The sequence below is a fragment of the Pseudophryne corroboree genome, chromosome 5 (genome assembly GCF_028390025.1).
Source record: "Pseudophryne corroboree isolate aPseCor3 chromosome 5, aPseCor3.hap2, whole genome shotgun sequence".
Taxonomy (NCBI): Eukaryota; Metazoa; Chordata; class Amphibia; order Anura; family Myobatrachidae; genus Pseudophryne; species Pseudophryne corroboree.
Genome location: NC_086448.1, coordinates 520,716,014 through 520,738,859, shown reverse-complemented (window position 1 = coordinate 520,738,859; position 22,846 = coordinate 520,716,014). Strand labels below are relative to the sequence as shown.

The following is a 22,846-nucleotide window of genomic DNA, read 5'->3' as shown; positions in this document are numbered from 1 at the left end:
GGGATGGTCTCTGGGACCTCGTATCCACAGCAACAGCTGGGAAGAAAATTTTTTACCTCAGGTTTCCTCACAGCCTAAGAAAGCACAGTATTTTCAGGTACAGTCCTTTCGGCTTCAGAAAAGCAAGCGGGTCAAAGGCGCTTCCTTTCTGCACAGAGACAAGGGAAGAAGGAAAAAGCTGCACCAGACAGCCAGTTCCCAGGATCAAAAATCTTCCCCCGCTTCCTCTGAGTCCACCGCATGACGCTGGGGCTCCACAGGTGGAGACAGGTGCGGTGGGGGCGCGTCTCGGGAACTTCAGGGACCAGTGGGCTTGCCCACAGGTGGATCCCTAGGTTCTGCAAGTAGTATCACAGGGATACAGGCTGGAGTTCGAGGCGACTCCCCCTCGCCGTTACCTCACATCAGCCTTGCCTGCTGCCCTCGGAGAAAGGTAGTACTGGCGGCAATTCACAAGCTGTACTTCCAGCAGGTGAAATCAAGGTACCCCTCCTTCAACAAGGCCGGGGTTACTATTCCAAAATGTTGTGGTACCGTAACCAGACAGTTCGGTGAGACCCATTCTAAAATTGAAATCCTTGAACACTTATATACGAAGGTTCAAGTTCAAAATGGAATCGCTCAGGGCGATTATTGCAAGCCTGGAGAATTTCAGGGTATCACTGGACATCAAGGATGCTTACCTGCATGTCCCTATTTACCCTCTTCACCAGGAGTACCTCAAAATTGTGGTACAGGATTGTCATTTCCAATACCAGACGTTGCCGTTGGTCTGTCCCCGGCACCGAGGGTATTTACCAAGGTAATGGCCGAAGTACTTATCCCGTACTTGGACGATCTCCTTATAAAGGCGAGGTCCAGGGAGCAGTTGTTCGTCGGAGTAGCACTATCTCGGGAAGTGCTACAACAGCACGGCTGGATTCTGAATATTCCAAAGTCGCAGCTGGTTCCTACGACGCGTCTACTGTTCCTGGGTATGGTTCTGGACACAGAACAGGTTAAAAAGAGTTTCTCCCGGAGGAGAAGTCCAAGAAGTTGGCGTCTCTAGACAGAGACCTCCTAATACAAATACAGGTGTCAGTGCATCAATGCACGCGAGCCCTGGGAAAGATGGTAGCTTCTTACAAAGAATTTCCATTCGCCAGGCCTCATGCAAGGATCTTCCAGTGGGATCTGTTGGACAAGTGGTCCGGGTCGCATCTTCAGATGCATTGGCGGATAACCCTGTCTCCAAGGGCCAGGGTGTCGCTGTGGTGGTGGCTGCAGAGTGCTCATCTTCTAGGGGGCCGCAGATTCGGCATACAGGACTGGGTCCTGGTGACCACGGATGCCAGCCTTCGAGGCTGGGGGGCAGTCACACAGGGAAGAAACTTCCAAGGCCTATGGAAAAGTCAGGAGACTTCCCTACACATAAATGTTCTGGAACTAAGGGCCATTTACAATGCCCTAAGTCAGGCTAGACCCCTGCTTCAACACCGGCCGGTGCTGATCCAGTCAGACAACATCACGGCGGTCGCTCATGTAAACCGACAATGGCGGCACAAGAAGCAGGATGGCGATGGCAGAAGCCACAAGGATTCTCCGATGGGCGGAAAATCATGTGTTAGCACTGTCAGCAGTGTTCATTCCCGGAGTGGACAACTGAGAAGCAGACTTTCTCAGCAGATACGACCTCCACCCGGGAGAGTGGGGACTTCATCCAGAAGTCTTCCAAATGATTGTACACCGTTGGGAAAGGCCACAGGTGGACATGATGGCGTCCCGCCTCAATAAAAAGCTACAAAGATATTGCGCCAGGTCAAGGGACCCTCAGGCGATAGCTGTGGACGCTCTGGTAACACCGTGGGTGTACCAGTCGGTGTATGTGTTACCTTCTCTGCCTCTCTTACCCAGGGTAATGAGAATAATAAGAAGGAGAGGAGTAAGAACTATACTCATTGTTCCAGATTGGCCAAGAAGAGCTTGGTACCCAGAACTCCAAGAGATGATCTCAGAGGACCCATGGCCTCTGCCGTTCAGACAGGACCTGCTGCAGCAGGGGGCCTGTCTGTTCCAAGACGTACCGCGGCTGTGTTTGACAGCATGGCGGTTGAACGCCGGATCCTGAAGGAAAAGGGCATTCCGGAGGAAGTTATCCCTACGCTAATTAAAGCTAGGAAAGAAGTGAACGCAAACCATTATCACCGCATATGGCGGAAATATGTTGCGTGCTATGAGGCCAGGAAGGCCCCAAAGGAGGAATTTCAGCTAGGTCGATTTCTGCACTTCCTACAGTCAGAGGTGACTATGGGCCTAAAATTGGGTTCCATTAAGGTCCAGATTTCGGCTCTATCGATTTTCTTCCAAAATAGAACTGGCTTCACTGCCTGAAGTTCAGACTTTTGTTAAGGGAGTGCTGCATAGTCAGCCCCCGTTTGTGCCTCCAGTGGCACCGTGGGATCTCAACGTGGTGTTGGATTTCCTGAAGTCGCATTGGGTTGAGCCACTTAAATCCGTGGAGCTACAATACCTCACGTGGAAAGTGGTCATGCTGTGGGCCTTGGCGTCGGCCAGTCGTGTATCAGAATTGGCCCTTATCTGTATTTTATATGGATAAGGCGGAATTGAGGACTCGTTCCCAATTCCTTCCTAAGGTGGTATCAGTTTTTCATGTGAACCAACCTATTGTGGTGCCTGCGGCTACTTGGGACTTGGAGGATTCCAAGTTACTGGACGTAGTCAGGGCCCTGAAAAGTATATGTTTCCAGGACGGCTGGAGTCAGAAAGACTGACTCGCTATTTATCCTGTATGCGCCCAACAAGTTGGGTGCACCTGCTTCAAAGCAGACTATTGCTCGCTGGATCTGTAGTACGATTCAGCTTGCACATTCTGCGGCTGGACTGCTGCATCCTAAATCAGTAAAAGCCCATTCCACGAGGAAGGTGGGCTCTTCTTGGGCGGCTGCCCGAGGGGTCTCGGCTCTACAACTTTGCCGAGCAGCTACTTGGTCGGGGTCAAACAAGTTTGCTAAATTCTACAAGCTTGACACCCTGGCTGAGGAGGACCTAGAGTTTGCCCATTCGGTGCTGCAGAGTCATCCGCACTCTCCCGCCCGTTTGGGAGCTTTGGTATAATCCCCATGGTCCTTACGGAGTCCCAGCATCCACTTAGGACGTTAGAGAAAATAAGAAATTACTCACCGGTAATTCTATTTCTCGTAGTCCGTAGTGGATGCTGGGCGCCCATCCCAAGTGCGGATTGTCTGCAATACTTGTATATAGTTATTGCCTAACTAAAGGGTTATTGTTGAGCCATCTGTTGAGAGGCTCAGTTGTTGTCATACTGTTAACTGGGTATTGTATCACGAGTTATACGGTGTGATGGGTGTGGCTGGTATGAGTCTTACCCGGGATTCAAAATCCTTCCTTATTGTGTCAGCTCTTCCGGGCACAGTATCCTAACTGAAGTCTGGAGGAGGGTCATAGTGGGAGGAGCCAGTGCACACCAGTAGTCTAAAGCTTTCTTTTAGTTGTGCCCAGTCTCCTGCGGAGCCGCTATTCCCCATGGTCCTTACGGAGTCCCAGCATCCACTACGGACTACGAGAAATAGAATTACCGGTGAGTAAATTCTTATTTTCATAGCAACATACTGTAAAACACTCTGCTTGATGAAACTGTTGGCTGAGCTCTGAGCTCTAGTATTACTTACAGAGCAGCAAGCCACACAGCTATGTTGGTATGCAATTGGTGTACTAAACTTTTAGCGTTTTCTGTGTGTTTCAAACTTACTTTCTCTTACGTCCTAGAGGATGCTGGGGTCCACATTACTTCCATGGGGTATAGATGGGTCCACCAGGAGCCATTGGCACTTTAAGAGTTTGAGAGTGTGGGCTGGCTCCTCCCCCTATGCCCCTCCTACCAGACTCAGTTTAAAAAATGTCCCCGGAGAAGCCGGTCACAGCTAGGGAAGCTCTCCTGAGTTTTCCTAGAAAAGTTTTATTTAGAGTTTATTATTTTACAGGGAGGCTGCTGGCAACAGCCTCCCTGCTTCGTGGGAGGGGGAGTAGTGTCCGCCATGCGGGGTCTGAGTCACTTACTCCGCTGACAGGACACTGAGCTCCTGAGGGGTCAGATCGCTCCCTGCCGCAGGGGATCGCTTGCCCCAGCAGCATGCCGCCACCCCATTACAGAGCTGAAGAATCGTTGGCGAGTGAGATACCGACTCCCCTAGCAAGCGAGGGGTCGGTGTGAAGATGGCGGCAGCAGGGTAGGAGCGCAGTATTAACTGTGGTCCGAGAGGCTCAGCGGTACATGGTGTGGCGCTGTGAGGGGTGCCCTGAGCCAGCGCTACACCCTACACTGGTCACACAGCCTGTCGGTGTCCTCGGATCTCAGCCAGCACTCAATCCTCAGGCCAGTATAATCAGTGGAAAAGCGGGAAGACAGTGCCATTTTGGGGGCGGAGCTTCTCCTTAGAGCGGACCCAGCAGTGTTCAGCGCCATTTTCCTGCCTGCACAGCGCTGATCAGGAGAAATAGGTCCTTCCACAGCAACTCCAGCTATCTGTAAACGGTACCAGGAGGTTGTAAAAGGAGGGGAGAGGCTGCAATACGACTGTGTATCCTATTAAAGTGCACAGTCAGCGCTGACAACGGGTCTCCCTTTGGTTAGAAGCGCTGTGTGTGGGTTGGCTCCAATCTCTGTGTCTCTCTTGCCATTCTTGGGGGGGAAACTCTGTCTGCCCTCCCCTGTGTGTGGAGTGTTTGGTGGTCTCCTTTAGCTATGTCCAGGGACACTGTGTCATATGCTGCGGAGGATATGTCCTCCCAGGATGATCCCATTCCATGTAATCAGGATAGTACTGGTTTAGCACAGATTCCAGCAAGGGAACCTGAGTGGTTTTTCTCTACCAAATCTTGGATTTCTCAGATTTCAGACAGGGTTGCAAGTAATGAATCTGCAACTCAGGTATTACAGGACTCTATGGCAGTATGGCCCGATTCTGGTACCTCAGGACGCTCCGCTATATACCCCCACAAACGTGCGTTTGTTCATGACATGCTAGATGACACGGATACCGATTCTGACACCACAGACGGTAATGGGGATGTTTTGCGGGGGTCTGCCTCTCTTGCAAAGGGGATGCAATTGATGATAGAGGCTATCAGGGATGTGTTGAATATTATTGATACCACACCTGAGCAGGTTGAGGAGGCTTTTTTTACTGAAAATAAGAAAGCCTCGCTAACCTTCCCTGCGTCAAAGGAATTAAATGCTATATTTGAGAAAGTATGGGAAAACCCTGAGAAAAAATTCCACATCTCTAAAAGGGTCCAGGTGGCGTTCCCTTTTCCTGAGGAGGATAGAAAAAAATGAGAAAACCCGCCAATTGTTGACGCATCTGTGTCCAGACTCTCAAAAAAGGTGGTTTTACCTGTTCCGGGATCTACCGCCTTAAAGGAGCCGGCTGATCGTAACATTGATAATACACTTAAATCAATGTACACCGCTTTGGGGGCCATATTACGTCCCACTATTGCTAGTGCATGGATTGCAAAAGCTATAGTAAAGTGGTCAGTAACCTTACTTGGGGATTTGGATACGATGGATAAGGGTGATGTTGAAGTGTTTTTGCGTAACATTCACGATTCAGCAGGTTTTATGGTAGAATCCATGAAAGACCTGGGTTCCATGGCTGCGGGAATCTCTTCCATGTCTGTTTCAGCTCGTCGGAGACTGTGGCTGCGCCAGTGGTCGGCCGACACGGAATCCAGGAAAAGTATGGAGTCCCTACCCTGCACAGGTCATGCTCTGTTTGGAAAGGCTTTGGATGCATGGATATCCACGGCTACAGCGGGTAAGTCTCCATTTCTTCCCTCAGCTGCACCTGCTCCGAAGAAATCCTTCTCTTCATCAGCATCACAGGCCTTTCGGCCTAACAAGCCTAGAAAGGCCAGACCGTCCAATACCTTCTTTAGGGGAGGTCGAGTTAAATCCAAGAAACCTGCTGCTGCAGGTTCCCAGGAACAAAAGCCTGTTTCAGGTACGCCAAAGTCCTCCGCATGACGGTTGACCACGCGGCCTGGAGGTGGGGCCAGTGGGAGCGAGACTCAGACAGTTAAGTCACGTATGGGTATCATCCGGCCTGGATCCCTGGGTGATAGATATTGTGTCCCAGGGATACAGGCTGGAATTTCAGAATCTCCCTTCTCACCAATTTTTCAAATCAGGCTTGCCAGTTCTACTGGCAGACAGAACTGTCCTACAAGAGGCTGTCCAGAAGTTGGTGGAGGCACAGGTCATTGTGCCAGTACCTCCTCATTTGCAAACCACAGGTTACTATTCGAACCTTTTTGTGGTACCGAAACCGGATGATTCGGTCAGGCCCATTCTGAACCTAAAATCACTGAACCCCTTTCTAAAGGAGTTCAAGTTCAAAATGAGTCTCTCCGGGCGATGATATCAGGTTTGGAAGAGGGGTAATTCCTGGTCTCTCTGGATTAGGGAAGCCAACCCCAGGCCATTTTTTCAATCCCGGGTATCGGGATTGAAAAATGGCCATTCCCGGGATACCCGGGATTGGCTTTTAGCTATGTGGCCGCCCCCTCGCCCCACCCCATCCCACCCCGCCCGCCCGCCCCGCACACATAACTCACCATATACCGGGGACAGGCAGGTGGGGAACATCCTCTGGCGGCTCCCAGCAGCGTGCAACAGTGCAGCGTGACCTCTCATGCTGCGCTGGGGAGCCGGAAGGAGAAAGCCGGCCAGCGTCTGAGCATCCTGTGTATGCTCAACGCTGATCCCTCAATCCCCGGGATTAGAGTTTCCAATCCTGGGATTGAATCCCGGCCATTTTTGGCCCTAAATCCCGGGATCCCACCGATCCCGGGATTGGCCACCATACTCTGGATATCAAGGATGCGTACCTCCACATTCCGATTTGGCTGCCGCATCAGTCTTATCTCCATTTCGCATTACTGGACTGTCATTTCCAGTTCCAGGCCCTGCCATTCGGCCTCTCAACAGCACCGAGGGTGTTCACCATGATGATGATGATGATGATTCTCCTCTGCAAACAAGGGGTGACCAGCATTCCATATCTGGATGATCTGCTCATAAAGGCATCGTCCAAGGAGATGCTGTTGCAGTCCATTGTTCTCACAACCCACCTACTCCACGGTTGGATTCTGAACCTTCCAAAATCACATTTGGAACCAACCCAGAGGTTGTCTTTTCTGGGGATGATCCTCGACACAGAAGTGCAGAGGGTGTTTCTTCCGTAGTAAAAGGCGTTGGTGATACAAACAATGGTCCGGGATATTCTGAAGCCAGCCCGGGTGTCGGTTCATCAATGCATTCAGCTTTTGGGAAAGATTGTGGCCTCTTACGATGCTCTCCAGTACGGGAGGTTCCATGCTCGGGCCTTCCAACTGGATCTCCTAGACAAGTGGTCAGGATCTCATCTCCACATGCACCAGAGAATTTGTCTGTCGCCAAAGGCCAGGATTTCACTCCTCTGGTGGCTCCAATTGCCTCACCTTCTGGAGGGCCGCAGGTTCGGGATTTAGGACTGGGTCCTTCTAACCACAGATGCGAGCCTTCGGGGCTGGGGTGCAGTCACTCAAGGGGAAACCTTCCAAGGAAGGTGGTCAAGTCTGGAAGCCGGCCTGGCGATCAACCTCCTGGAACTAAGAGCCGGCTACAACGGTCTTCTTCAGGCGGCCCATCTTCTAAGAGATCGGCCATTCAAGTACAGTTGGACAATATAACGATGGTGGCTTACATAAACCGACAGGGCGGAACGAAGAGCAGAGCTGCAATGTCAGAGGTGACGAGAATCATCCTCTGGGCAGAAAAACACATGTTGGCACTTTCAGCAATCTTCATTCCGGGAGTGGACAACTGGGAAGCAGACTTCCTCAGCAGACACGATCTCCATCCAGGGGAGTGGGATCTCCATCCGGAGGTGTTCAAGGAAATAACAGACCTTTGGGGGTACCCCAAATAGATATGATGGCCTCTCGTCTCAACAAGAAGCTTCAATGCTATTGTTCCAGGTTGAGGGACCCACAAGCAGTGGCAGTGAACGCCCTGGTGTCTCCGTGGGTGTTCCAGTCGGTGTACATGTTTCCACCACTTCCACTCATTCCAAGAGTTCTACCACTCATAAGGAGAACAAGAGTTCAAGCGATCCTCATTGCTCCAGACTGGCCAAGGCGGGCTTGGTACGTGGACCTTCTGAATCTCTTGCAGGAAGAGCTGAGGCCTCTTCCTCTTCGGGAGGACCTGCTGCAGCAGGGGCCGTTCGCCTATCAAGACTTACCGCGGCTATGTTTGATGGCATGGAAGTTGAGCGCCTGATACTTGCTCGGAAGGGCATTCCGAAGAAGGTCATTCCTACCCTGATACAGGCTAGGAAATGGGTAACGTCTAAGCATTACCATCGTATTTGGAAGAAATATGTCTCTTGGTGTGAGTGCAAAAAGTTTCCTACGGTGGAGTTTCAACTGGGACATTTCCTCCTTTTCCTGCAAGCAGGTGTGGATATGGGCCTGAGGTTGGGATCTGTGAAGGTCCAGATTTCGGCCCTGTCCATTTTCTTCCAGAAACAATTGGCTGCCTCCCTGAGGTTCAGACCTTTTTGAAGGGAGTTCTACACATTCAACCTCCCTTTGTACCGCCTACGGCGCCTTGGGACCTTAACATGGTGTTGCAGTTCCTCCAGTCGGACTGGTTTGAGCCTCTACAGGAGGTCGAGGTCAAATTTCTTACATGGAAGGCTCTCACGTTGTTGGCCTTAGCTTCTGCTAGACATGTGTCAGAATTGGGGGCTTTGTCCTGTAAAAGCCCTTACTTGATATTCCACGAAGATAGAGCTAAGCTCCGGACACGTCAGCAGTTTCTTCCAAAGGTTGTGTCGGCATTTCATATCAACCAGCCTGTTGTGGTGCCAGTGGCTGCTGACTCCTCAATTTCGTCAAAGTCCTTGGATGTTGTGAGGGCTTTGAAAATCTATGTGAAGAGGACTGCTCGTCACAGGAAATTGGACTCTTTGTCCTGTATGATCCCAAGAAAATTGGGTGCCCTGCTTCAAAGCAGACTATATCTCGCTGGATTAGGTTCACTATCCAGCATGCTTATTCTATGGCAGGATTGCCGTGTCCAAAATCGGTTAAGGCCCACTCTACTCGTAAGGTGGGGTCTTCCTGGGCGGCTGCCCAGGGTGTCTCGGCTTTACAACTTTGCCGAGCGGCAACTTCGTCTGGCTCGAACACGTTGGCTAAGTTCTACAAGTTTGATGATCTGAAGTTCAGTCAATCAGTTTTGCAGGAGCCTCCGCGCTCTCCCTCTTATTCTGGTAGCTTTGGTACATCCCCATGGTACTAATGTGGACCCCAGCATCCTCTAGGATGTAAGAGAAAATAGGATTTTGGTCAGACTGGCGCCCAAGATGGCTGCCTCACCTTTTGCATGCTCCTGATCATCTCCATAAAACAGCTTAAATTCACCACAACTGACCTATGAATCATCATAAATATCCAAGGACTTACCTTTACCTTATACTACTCTACGCGGACATTTCATCAAAACTAACGGATTGCATTCCTGCGCTGAGATACACACTGGATTGAATCCTGGATACTCTGCATTGGACATTACCCAGATAAGGTACTGTGGACTACAACCTATCTTTGGCTACATCCAGCCCTTTACTTAGACATCATCCACCTCTGTTCTCTGAGCAACAAATAACTGACTTATTGCATTAATCTACTAATATCAGTATATTCAGGCTCTGAATTGCTGAAGGCTCACTGTTTCAAATCAGGATCCATTTCCAGGACACGTTATCACTACCCCCACAAGAAATCTACTTCAAAGGCCTCTCACACTGAAACTTTTCACACCTACACAGTAGGAATTGGCTTCTAACACCTTTCCAAAAGTCTGCCTATCCTAGGATAATTGACTAAATCAGCAGTTATTTTATTTTTCAGTTGCTTCAAATATACCCAATAGGTTATAGCAATAACTTTGTTCATAAACCCATTATAATTTTGGATCACAAACCGAATTGGGGGAAAACAAAACACAAAAAGGAAAAAAAGAAAGAAAAAACAAACCCACTGCTTTCTCTCCCTCTCTCATCATCATATGCAGCTCCAACTTATAGTAATCTGTCATTGATGACCAAATGTATACGTATTGCTCCAGCTTCATTCTTTCACTCCGCCTACCACGTTCTGCAGTTCCTATCACACCATCACAGGCTTCTATTCTCCAATCCCTTGGCATTTTAAAAAGAAAACACAGGCGCATTCGTGGGAAGCGAGCAGGCCGGAAATTTATTTCCCCCAGTAACCATCTAAGTCCTTTGCCCACCTGCTCACCCCCATATTCAAAGAACAATCAAATAGAAGTGATACTCAAAAGACGGCCCTGTGTTTGGAAGAACAGAACTGTCAACTCTCGCTTTGTGACCCCCATACCCAGAGCTCCTGCACTTAACATAAAGAAAACTAAAGGCCCTCTGGTATGCCCAATCAGGTCAGTCCTTTGTAATGCCAGATCTATAAGAAACAAGACTGCAACAATTGCTGACCTTATTGAATCTGCAGATCTAGCCTGTATTACAGAGACCTGGCTAGATGAAAATGCAGCACCTATATTGGAGGCTGCAGTACCAACAAACTACTCTGTCATCCACAACCCAAGACTGGACCGCAGGGGTGGCGGAGTGGCTATCTGCTTCAAAAAAGAACTTTAAACTTAGGGTCCACCCTACTGAAATGACTCGCTCATTCGAGTGCATTGCTGCCCGGAGTTCGACAGGATTAGGTTTCAGAGTACTTCTCATTTACCGGCCACCTGGAGATGGAAAGATATTTCTACAAGAAATTGCAGACACTGTTGCTGGCCTAGTTCTGGAACATCAAAGATGGCTCCTCCTCTGGGATTTCAATGCATGGGTGGATGATGAGCTCTCACGCCTTGGCCAAGACGTCCTGTGCACAACGAATGGTCTGGGCTTCACACAGGTCATTCCCTCTGCCACACATAAAAGTGATCACACTCTCGATCTTGTCTTTCAGATTGGATTAGAAGTCACTGACCTAAAAATAAACCCTGTCATCTGGTTAGAACACTACTCCCTTTGGTTCTCAGTTGCAACCCCTCAAATAAGATCTCTGCCCGTGCAGTTGACCAGGTATCGTCCAAGGAGGGGTATGACTCCCCAGGCTCTTGCAGCAAATCTGGATCTCTCTGCTATACTGGGTGCCTGTGAAGATCCCTGTTCCCTAGTCCGTTATTATAATAGGGATGTTATGGCTGCAATTGATATTATCGCCCCTGTGCGTATAAGACCTCGTAAACCACAACGTCAAGCTCCATGGTTCGACAACAGTGTTAGTGAGCTCAAGAAAAGGGAGCGTAGACTGGAAAGACGATGGAGGAAGACTAACCTAGTGGATGACAAAATAAAACTAATAAAGCATAACGAAGAATATCAATCGACAATCACTCGTAAGAAATCACAGTTCCTGTCAAATGAGATCACAGCAGCAAACAATAGGCCAGCTCAACTTTTCCGCACAGTGGAGATGCTTTGCAAGCCAGCATGCCTGCTGACTGATGAGACCCTCTCCCAGGCAAGATGCAACGAGTTTGCAAACTTCCTTGTAGATAAAATATCCACCATCCGGGCTGGAATCTCCACAGTGCCATCAAAGGGGTGCCAAACTACAAAGCCTGCCAATATAAGCTTCCTGCCTTCATGGACCAGCTTTGACCCAGTGGATGTAAAGGACACTGCTGAAATTGCTCGGATTTTGCGTCCCACCACCTGTGATCTGGACCCAGCCTCAACCAAGCTTCTAATAGGTTGTATGGATATAATTGGTCCTGTCTTTGCAAAAATTGTTCAATGCTCTTTGCAGACAGGCATTTTTCCTGGACCCCTAAAGGAAGCAATTGTTAGACCGCTTCTTAAAAAAACCTAATTTAGATCCCGACTGCATGACCAACTACAGACTGGTATCAAACCTTCCTTTCCTAGGAAAGGTTATTGAGAAAGTGGTTGCAAATCAACTGGAAACCCGCCTGACAACCCATGATATTTATGATCCATTTCAATCAGGATTCATGAGAAGACATAGCATTGAAACAGCCCTGGTGTGTGTGTTAAATGATCTTCTGATGGCAAGAGACAGAGGTGACTGTTCAATATTAATCCTTCTAGATCTCTCGGCAGCAGTTGATACCGTGGACCATGGGCTTCTGATTGAGCGACTGATACATTTCTGTGGTCTGGATGGCACAGTCCTAAGCTGGTTCAAATCATTTCTCACAGGCAGGTCACAGAGAGTATCGTCTGGATTATACTCATCACCAACAGTGCCATTGCCATGTGGTATCCCACAAGGTTCTATACTATCCCCCATGCTTTTTGCAGTATACATGCTCCCATTGGGCGAAATAATCAGGCGCCATAGCCTGGTCTACCACTGCTATGCAGATGATACACAACTGTACTTGTCCTTTGCTCCAGGCACTGATAACCCAATAGCAACCCTAAATGGCTGTCTAGCTGAACTACAGGAGTGGATGAGCGCCAGTTGGCTGCGACTGAACCCGGATAAAACAGAGGTCCTTATGATACGACCGCAACATCAAAGGACAAGACTGCAGCATAGCCAACCAACTGGAATTACACTCGGGGATTCAGAATTACAGACCAGTGATCATGTGCGGAATCTTGGCGTTGTCCTGGATGGTGGCTTGACACTTAAACATCAGATATCAGCCACAATCAAATCCTCATTCTTTCACATGAGGAACATAGCCAGAATCAAGCACTTAATTCCCTCAGATGATATGCCAAAAGTCATACATGCATTTGTATCATCTCGATTAGACTACTGTAATGCCCTCTACCTTGGTCTCCCAGCAAAAGAATTGCAACGCTTACAGCTGGTGCAAAACACCCCGTTCTAGCCACGTAACACCCATCCTCTACTCCCTACACTGGCTGCCTGTAAGATGGCGAATCATCTTTAAGATTGGCTTACTGAGTTTCAAAGCATTACATGACCAGGGCCCAAGGTACCTGAAACAGCTTCTGACCCCATACTGCCCCACTCGATTACTGCGATCTATAGATGAAGGACTTTTAGCAGTACCTAGAATCTACCGTAATTCATCTGGGGGTCGAGCTTTTAGTCATGTACTATATTATGCTGTGTATCTGTTAAGTGCCTTGAGTCCTATTGGAGAAAGAGCGCTATATAAATAAAATTATTATTATTATTATTATTATTATTACCTACCGGTAAATCCTTTTCTCGTAGTCCGTAGAGGATGCTGGGCACCCGCCCAATGCTTCGTTTTCCTGCAACCGTTATCTGGTTCAGTACAACTTTGTTTAGTTATGTACTGCATTGTTACTTGGTAAGTAATGTTTCAGCAATTGCTGAGTTTTTCAAGCTAGTTAGCTTGAGGTGCCTTGTATGTGTGAGCTGGTATGAATCTCGCCACTATCTGGGTTAAATCCTTCTCTCGAAGATGTCCGTCTCCTCGGGTACAGTTTCTAGACTGAGTCTGGTAGGAGGGGCATAGGAGGAGGAGCCAGCCCACACTCTCAAACTCTTAAAGTGTCAATGGCTCCTGGTGGACCCGTCTATACCCCATGGTACTAATGTGGACCCCAGCATCCTCTACGAGAAAAGGATTTACCGGTAGGTAACCAAAATCCTATTATTAACTAATTTGCATGGTAAATCATAGCAAACAGCAGATTTATTTTATTTATCTCTATTTGAATGTATGTATGTATGTATGTATGTATGTATGTATGTATGTATGTGTAGTCAACACAGATCCTTAACTAGAAATTTTGGTGACATGCCCCAGAAAGAAAATTTGTTGTAGACACCTTAACCCCCCCCCCATGTTCCAAATAAGGCATGCCAAAACATAAGGGCATGGCTTTGTAGGGAAGGGGCGTGGCCACAATAAAGTACCTATTCACATTACACCACACTGTAGTATCTGTTATTCACAATACACCACACAGTAGTGATCATTATTAACATTATACTACACAGTAGTACCCCTTATACACGTTATGCCACACAGTAGTATCTATTGCACACATTACACCACAGTAGAGCCCCTTATATACATTATACCACAGTAGAGCCCCTTATAAACATTACTTCACACAGTAGAGCTCCTTATGCACATTATGCCACAGTAGGGCCCATTATACATGTTATGCCGCACACTAGATCCCGTTATACGTTATGCCACAGAATAGAGCTGCTTATACACATTACTCCATAGTAGAGCCCTGTATACACATTATGCCATGGTAAAGCCACTCCTCGTTTTTTCTCCTCATTTCTCATCATCATTATGCCTCATCATCATTCCTCCTTCTCATTGCTCCTCATTATCATTCCTCCACCCCCTTCCCCCCCTCACAGGAGCAGCTCTTCTGATTACCTTTTTTGTTGCACCCAGAGGCTCCTCAGATCTTTGTTCCCGGCAGAAGTCCGGACTGCAGACTGCGGAAGCCAGGGAAAGATGGCACATTTCACAGAAAAAGAGTCTCTCCAAGCTGAGTCTCAGTTTCTGCCACCTCTTCTGCTGCCCTAACACCCACGCTACAAGCTGGTTGAGGTGGATGATTCCGCCCACAGGGTATGTGCACCAGAAGCACCATCTTAGTTATGGCTGTGAGTCAGTCTCTGATCCAGGCTAGCCATAAAAACTATAAATCTACAGTACTAGGTATTTATTTTATATTTTCTTGTGCATTTGACACTGTGTACTTATTATTATTATTATTATTATTATTCAATGCACTCCAGGGTCACCCAGTCATCAGGGATAATGTCGGTGTAACTTATTTCAATGCTGTTCCCCAAATCCATATAATACTGGTGATAGAGTCAAATATCTACCTTTTAACATAAGCTATTTACTAATACCGTGAAGCCGTAATGGCCGCTAAACCACGTGCACGTGCTACACACTTTGTACGCTATTTGCATACAAAGACTTCGCACGTGGTACGCAAGTTACATACACACGCTGCGCTGGGTGTACGGAGTACACACAGCGAGCGCACACACAGTCAATAACCTTTTAAACTTTAAACACAGAGTATGCTTATACTGTAAACCTTAGTACTGAGATACTGTAATGATATAACACTGGTTAACCTTGTTATTTAAGCAAGCTGTTTGAGCGATTTAGATGCTCAGAGACCCTTAGTAATAACTGGTGAAACACACAACACTTGGTGAGGTTCCAACACCTTCTAGATGATTTTAGTATAAAAAGGGGAAAAACAGTTACAGCTTATACACTGCAGACCTAACATCAATACCTAAACAGAATAACAAGAAATAAATGTGAACAATAGCGAACGATAGCAAACAGAATAAACGCAAAGAGAATAAAATGGCAAACACTTAAAGGATAACAAAATGAGAACGAATGGTGTACATATAGAATAACAAAATGGCTACAGAGAAACTTACACACGTGGGACTGATTCGCTTGCGCAACCCGGATCCAGTCCTCCAATTCTCAGGTAGATAAATGTTGATGAGAGAGAGAGAGTGAGAGCTGGTCCGGCTAGGGTGGCCTTTATTTACACATCATACAGTACAATACAATGGGCCCTACAATCTTATAGTTCATTGGACACAGGAATGTGTCTCTGCATTATAACAAAAGGTCATAGGTGGATTCGAACAGGTGGGCTGTGTCTATTTCCAACTGCTCAGGTGGGAGGTATCCTCAGGATTCCCGCCGCATGGATAATGAACAGTAAATACAGTAAATGTCTAGAAACTACTTTTAAACATAACTATACGCAGAAGCGAACAATCTCTTCCTAACCAACACCGAAATGTTACATTTAAAATACTCTACAGTTGGATACTAGACATCACCGTTCTACCTTTGTCTGACCCTTCATATCATGCAAAGAGGAATTTCTCTGTCCAAGAACCGTTTACACTAAACATACTTTCTCTGACGTCCTAGTGGATGCTGGGGACTCCGTCAGGACCATGGGGATATAGCGGCTCCGCAGGAGACAGGGCACAATAATAAAAGCTTTAGGATCAGGTGGTGTGCACTGGCTCCTCCCCCTATGACCCTCCTCCAAGCCTCAGTTAGATTTTTGTGCCCGACGAGAAGGGTGCAATCTAGGTGGCTCTCCTGAGCTGCTTAGAATAAAAGTTTAAGTTAGGTTTTTTATTTTCAGTGAGTCCTGCTGGCAACAGGCTCACTGCTACGAGGGACTTAGGGGAGAGAAGTAAACTCACCTGCGTGCAGGATGGATTTGCTTCTTAGGCTACTGGACACCATTAGCTCCAGAGGGATCGAACACAGGCCCAGCCATGGAGTCCGGTCCCGGAGCCGTGCCGCCGACCCCCCTTGCAGATGCCGAAGTTGAAGAGGTCCAGAAACAGGCGGCAGAAGACTTTCAGTCTTCATAAGGTAGCGCACAGCACTGCAGCTGTGCGCCATTGTTGTCAGCACACTTCACCAACAGTCACCAACTGTCACTGAGGGTGCAGGGCGCTGGGGGGGGCGCCCTGGGCAGCAATGTATAATACCTTTTTATGGCTAAAATACATCACATATAGCCCTTGAGGCTATATGGATGTATTTAACCCCTGCCAGATCTCACAAACTCCGGGAGAAGAGCCCGCCGAAAAGGGGGCGGGGCCTATTCTCCTCAGCACACGGCGCCATTTTCCTGCTCAGCTCTGCTGTGAGGAAGGCTCCCAGGCTCTCCCCTGCACTGCACTACAGAAACAGGGTTAAAACAGAGAGGGGGGGCACTTATTTGGCAATATGATTACATATATAAAAATGCTATAAGGGAAAACACTTGTATAAGGGGTTGTCCCTGTATAATTATAGCGTTTTTGGTGTGTGCTGGCAAACTCTCCCTCTGTCTCCCCAAAGGGCTAGTGGGGTCCTGTCCTCTGTCAGAGCATTCCCTGTGTGTGTGCGGTGTGTCGGTACGTGTGTGTCGACATGTAGGAGGACGATGTTGGTGAGGAGGTGGAGCAAATTGCCTGTATTGGTGATGTCACTCTCTAGGGAGTCGACACTGGAATGGATGGCTTATTTAGGAATTACGTGATAATGTCAACACGCTGCAAGGTCGGTTGACGACATGAGACGGCCGGCAAACAAATTAGTACCTGTCCAGGCGTCTCAGACACCGTCAGGGGCTTGTAAAAACGCCCATTTACCTCAGTCGGTCGACACAGACACAGACACGGACACTGACTCCAGTGTCGACGGTGAAGAAACAAACGTATTTTCCTTTAGGGCCACACGTTTCATGTTAAGGGCAATGAAGGAGGTGTTACATATTTCTGATACTACAAGTACCACAAATAAGGGTATTATGTAGGGTGTGAATAAACTACTTGTAGTTTTTCCTGAATCAGAAAAATTAAATGAAGTGTGTGATGATACGTGGGTTTCCTCCGATAGAAAATTATTGGCGGTATACCCTTTCCCGCCAGAAGTTAGGGCGAGTTGGGAAACACACCTTAGGGTGAATAAGGCGCTCACACGCTTATAAAAACAAGTGGCGTTACCGTCTCCAGATACGGCAGCCCTCAAGGAGCCAGCTGATAGGAAGCTGAAAAATATCCTAAAAGTATATACACATATACTGGTGTTATACTACGACCAGCAATCGCCTCAGCCTGGATGTGCAGCGCTGAGGGGGCTTGGTCGGATTTCCTGACTGAAAATATTGATACCCTTGACAGGGACAAGATTTTATTGACTATAGAGCATTTTAAGGATGCATTTCTATATATGCGAGATGCGCAGAGGGATATTTGCATTCTGGCATCAAGAGTAAATGTGATGTCCATATCTGCCAGACGACAGTGGTCAGGTGATGCAGATTCCAGACGGCACATGGAAGTATTGCCGTATAAAGGGGCGGTCCATCGGACCTGGTGGCCATGGCAACAGCTGAAAAATCCACTTTTTGTTACCCCAAGTCACATCTCAGCAGAAAAGGACACAGTCTTTTCAGTCTCAGTCCTTTCGTCCCCATAAGGGCAGGCGGGCAAAAGGGCCAGTCATATCTGCCCAGGGGTAGAGGAAAGGGAAGAAGACTGCAGCAGGCAGCCCATTCCCAGGAACAGAAGCCCTCCACAGCTTCTGCCAAGTCCGCAGCATGACGCTGGGGCCGTACAAGCGGACTCAGGTGCGGTAGGGGGTCATCTCAAGAGTTTCAGCACGCAGTGGGCTCACTCACAAGTGGACTCCTGGATCCTACACGTAGTATCCCAGGTGTACATTGGAAATTCGAGACGTCTTCCCCTCACAAGTTCCTGAAGTCTGCTTTACCAACGTCTCCCTCCGACAGGGAGGCAGTATTGGGAACAATTCACAGGCTGTATTCCCAGCAGGTGATAATCAAAGTACCCCTTCTACAACAAGGGAAGGGGTATTATTCCACACTATATTGTGGTACTGAAGCCAGAAGGCTAGGTGAGATCTGAAATATTTGAACACTTACATACAAGCGTTCAAATCAAGATGGAGTCACTCAGAGCAGTGATAGCGAACCAGGAAGAAGGGGACGATATGGTGTCACTGGATATCAGGGACGCTTACCTACATGTCCAAATTTGCCCTTCTCACCAAGGGTACCTCAGGTTCGTGGTACAGAACTGTCACTATCAGTTCAGACGCTGCCGTTTGGATTGTCCACGGCACCCCGGGTCTTTACCAAGGTAATGGCCGAAATTATGATTCTTCTTAAAAGAAATATGGACGCTTTCCTGATAAGGGCAAGGTCCAGAGAACAGTTGGAGGTCGGAGTAGCACTATCTTAAGTAGTTCTACGACAGCACGAGTGGATTCTAAATATTCCAAAATCGCAGTTTTTTCCGACGACACGTCTACTGTTCCTAGGGATGATTCTGGACACAGTCCAGAAAAGGATGTTTTCTCCCGGAGAAGAAAGCCAGGGAGTTATCCGAGCTAGTCAGGAACCTCCTAAAACCAGGAAAAGTATCAGTGCATCATTGCACAAGGATCCTGTGAAAAATGGTGGTTTCTTACAAAGCGATCCCATTCGGTAGATTTCACGCAAGAACCTTTACGTGGGATCTGCTGGAAAAATGGTCCGGATCGCATCTTCAGATGCATCAGCGGATAACCCTGTCTCCAAGGACAAGGGTGTTTCTTCTGCGGTGGCTGCAGAGTGCTCATCTATGAAAGGGCCGCAGATTCGGCATTCAGGACTGGGTCCTGGTGACCACGGATGCCAGCCTGAGTGGCTGGGGAGCAGTCACACAAGGAAAAAATTTCCAGAGAGTGTGATCGAGTCTGGAGACTTCTCTCCACATAAATATACTGGAGCTAAGGGCAATTTACAATGCTCTAAGCTTAGCAAGACCTCTGCTTCAAGGTCAGCCGGTATTGATCCAGTGGGACAACATCACGGCAGTCGCCCACGTAAACAGACAGGGCGGCACAAGAAGCAGGAGGGAAATGGCAGAAACTGCAAGGATTCTTCGCTGGGCGAAAAATCATGTGATAACACTCTCAGCAGTGTTCATTCCGGGAGTGGAAAACTGGGAAGCAGACTTCCTCAGCAGGCATGACCTCCACCCGGGAGAGTGGGGACTTCATCGGGAAGTCTTCCACATGATTGTAAACCGTTGTGAAAAACCAAAGGTGGACATGATGGCGTCCCGCCTGAACAAAAAACTAGATATTGCGCCAGGTCAAGGGACCCTCAGGCAATAGCGGTGGACGCTCTGGTAACACTGTGGATGTACCAGTCAGAGTATGTGTTCCCTCCTATGCCTCTCATACAAAAAGTACTGAGAATCATAAGAGGGAGATGAGTAAGAATGATACTCGTGGTTCCGGATTGGCCAAGAAGGACTTGGTACCCGAAACTTCAAGAGATGTTCACGGAAGACCCGTGGCCTCTACCTTTAAGAAAGGACCTGCTCCAGCAGGGGCCTTGTCTGTTCCAAGACTTACCGCGGCCGCGTTTGACGGCATGGCGGTTGAACGCCGGATCCTGAAAGGGCATTCCAGATGAAGTCATCCCTACCCTGGTCGAAGACAGGAAGGATGTAACCGCAAAACATTTTCACCGCATTTGGCGAAGATATGTTGCGTGGTGTGAGGCCAAGAAGGCCCCTACAGAGGAATTCCAACTGGGTCGTTTCCTACATTTCCTGAAAACAGGACTGTCTATGGGCCTAAAATTGGGTCCATTAAGGTTCAAATTTCGGCCCTGTCGAATTTCTTCCAGAAAGAACTGGCTTTAGTGCCTGACGTTCAGATGTTTGTAAAAGGGGTACTGCATATACAGCCTCCTTTTGTGCCCCAGTGGCACCTTGGGATCTCAATGTTGTTTTGAGTTTCCTAAAGTCACATTGGTTTGAACCACTCACCACTGTGGACTTAAAATATCTCACATGGAAGGTGACGATGCTATTAGCCCTGGCTTCAGCCAGGCGTGTGTCAGAATTGGCGGCTTTATCATATATAAAGACCTTACTTAATTTTTCATTCTGACAGGGCAGAATTGAGGACTCGTCCTCAATTTCTCCTTAAGGTGTTTTCTGTTTTTCACATGAACCAACCTATTGTGGTACCTGCGGGTACTAGGGACTTGGAGGACTCCAAGTTACTTGACGTTGTCAGGGCCCTGAAAAATATGTTTCCAGGAAGGCTGGAGTCAGAAAATCTGACTCGCTGTTTAGCCTGTATGCACCCAACAAGATGGGTGCTCCTGCTTCTAAGCAGACGATTGCTCGCTGGATTTGTAATACAATTCAGTTTACACATTCTGTGGCAGGCCTGCCACAGCCAAAATCGGTAAAAGCCCATTCCAAAAGGAAGGGGGCTCATCTTGGGCGACTGCCCGAGGGGTCTCGGCTTTACAACTTTGCCGAGCAGTTACTTGGTCAGGGGCAAACACGTTTGCTAAATTCTACAAATTTGATACCCTGGCTGAGGAGGACATGGAGTTCTCTCATTCGGTGCTGCAGGGTCATCCGCACTCTCCCGCCCGTTTGGGAGCTTTGGTATAATCCCCATGGTCCTGACGGAGTCCCCAGCATCCACTAGGACGTCAGAGAAAATAAGATTTTACTTACCGATAAATCTATTTCTCGTAGTCCGTAGTGGATGCTGGGCGCCCATCCCAAGTGCGGATTGTCTGCAATACTTGTACATAGTTATTGTTACAAAAATCGGGTTATTCTTGTTGTGAGCCATCTTTTCAGAGGCTCCTTCGTTGTTATCATACTGTTAACTGGGTTCAGATCACAGGTTGTACGGTGTGATTGGTATGGCTGGTATGAGTCTTACCCGGGATTCAATATCCTTCCTTATTATGCACGCTCGTCCGGGCACAGTATCCTAACTGAGGCTTGGAGGAGGGTCATAGGGGGAGGAGCCAGTGCACACCACCTGATCCTAAAGCTTTTATTATTGTGCCCTGTCTCCTGCGGAGCCGCTATATCCCCATGGTCCTGACGGAGTCCCCAGCATCCACTACGGACTACGAGAAATAGATTTATCGGTAAGTAAAATCTTATTTTCTGACATTGTTAAGGGAAATACTATCTATAAAACACACTATTTAGGTTAAATATGTTGCGATCGAGTCGCCCGCTACACGCTCACAAACTCTACCGTAAATGCGCATAACATGCGCGTGATCGCAGGAGCGATCTTACGCAATTTGCGGATATGCATACGCACGGCAGAGCGCGTGCACACGCAGCGGGCACGTGCATGGGGTTAGTACAAGGCATTGTGAATCACGATATTTTTCGACTTTGACAGTCCACCCTTTGGCAGTCAACAATAACTGCCACTTTCTAAACAATTCAAACAGAAAAATATATATGTCATCATGGAATACCTTATTATGATTGGGTAGAGGGAGGAGAGGAGAAGGTGGGAAAGATATGACCTAGTGAGATAGTAAAAGCATGTGTGTATGAAATCCATGTCTGAGGGGTCATGTATCATCGTGCCGTACGTGTTCTAAATCAAGCTTCGAGGTATTGCGAAGTATACATTGAATCCTTCTTATCCCGTATTAAGGATCTGTGGATGGGCTGTCAAACTCTACCGAGCTCTTTTCGGCTTTTGGTTATAACAAATGGGGTGCACATTAGTTGATGATACATGAAAGGGGAAAATATGTGAGTGCTAATATATGTGCCTATATTACCTGTCGACTATGTGTGTCACTACCTGAAGATAGTAGAGATGAAGATAAGAAACATGCGTTATAAATGCATTCGTATGATTATGTATGTGGTCACCGATTGGGGTCTTGTTGATGTCTTGTCTGATGTCTTGTCCGGATTGTCGTATCTTTACTGTAGCTTTGCGGTTATTGGCAAACAAAGCTTCTTCAAGTGTCCATAATAAGAATTACAGTCTCTAAAAGCTCATCAGGTGTTTATAAAATTACAGTCTCTAAGGGTCCATCAGGTGTCGGTGACACAGTTCATCAGTGGTCTGTATAAAGGGTCATCAAATTCTTCTTCCAGGTGGATTTCTTGGTACCTCGGAGAAAATCAAAGGAGAAACGGGTGAAAGAAACGGACCGTGGAATCATATTTCATCACATCATTGTCTCGATTGACGGGTCATAAATTAAACTAGTTGTTGTTACAATGCCCTCGCTCCTCAAACTCATCAATTTGGTACTACGCTTGCAATTCATTAAAATCCAAACACATCTGAATACGAGACCAATCAGTATGATAACTCCCAGGATACACAAGAGGAATTTTCCTACATCCATGATAA

At 47.7% G+C, this 22,846-nt stretch overlaps 1 long non-coding RNA gene across 3 annotated transcripts in view; it reads left to right on the top strand.

Moving 5' to 3' along the window:
• LOC134929178 (uncharacterized) overlaps positions 1–22,846 on the top strand; it is a 42,047-nt gene that overhangs the window by 5,507 nt on the left and 13,694 nt on the right. Inside the window, exon 2 of one of the 3 annotated variants that reach the window (XR_010178351.1) lies at positions 14,507–14,776. The exons of the other annotated variants lie outside the window; for them this stretch is intronic. This is a non-coding gene — a long non-coding RNA (uncharacterized LOC134929178). The remainder of the gene's footprint in view (positions 1–14,506; positions 14,777–22,846) is intronic. 3 annotated transcript variants of the gene reach the window in all.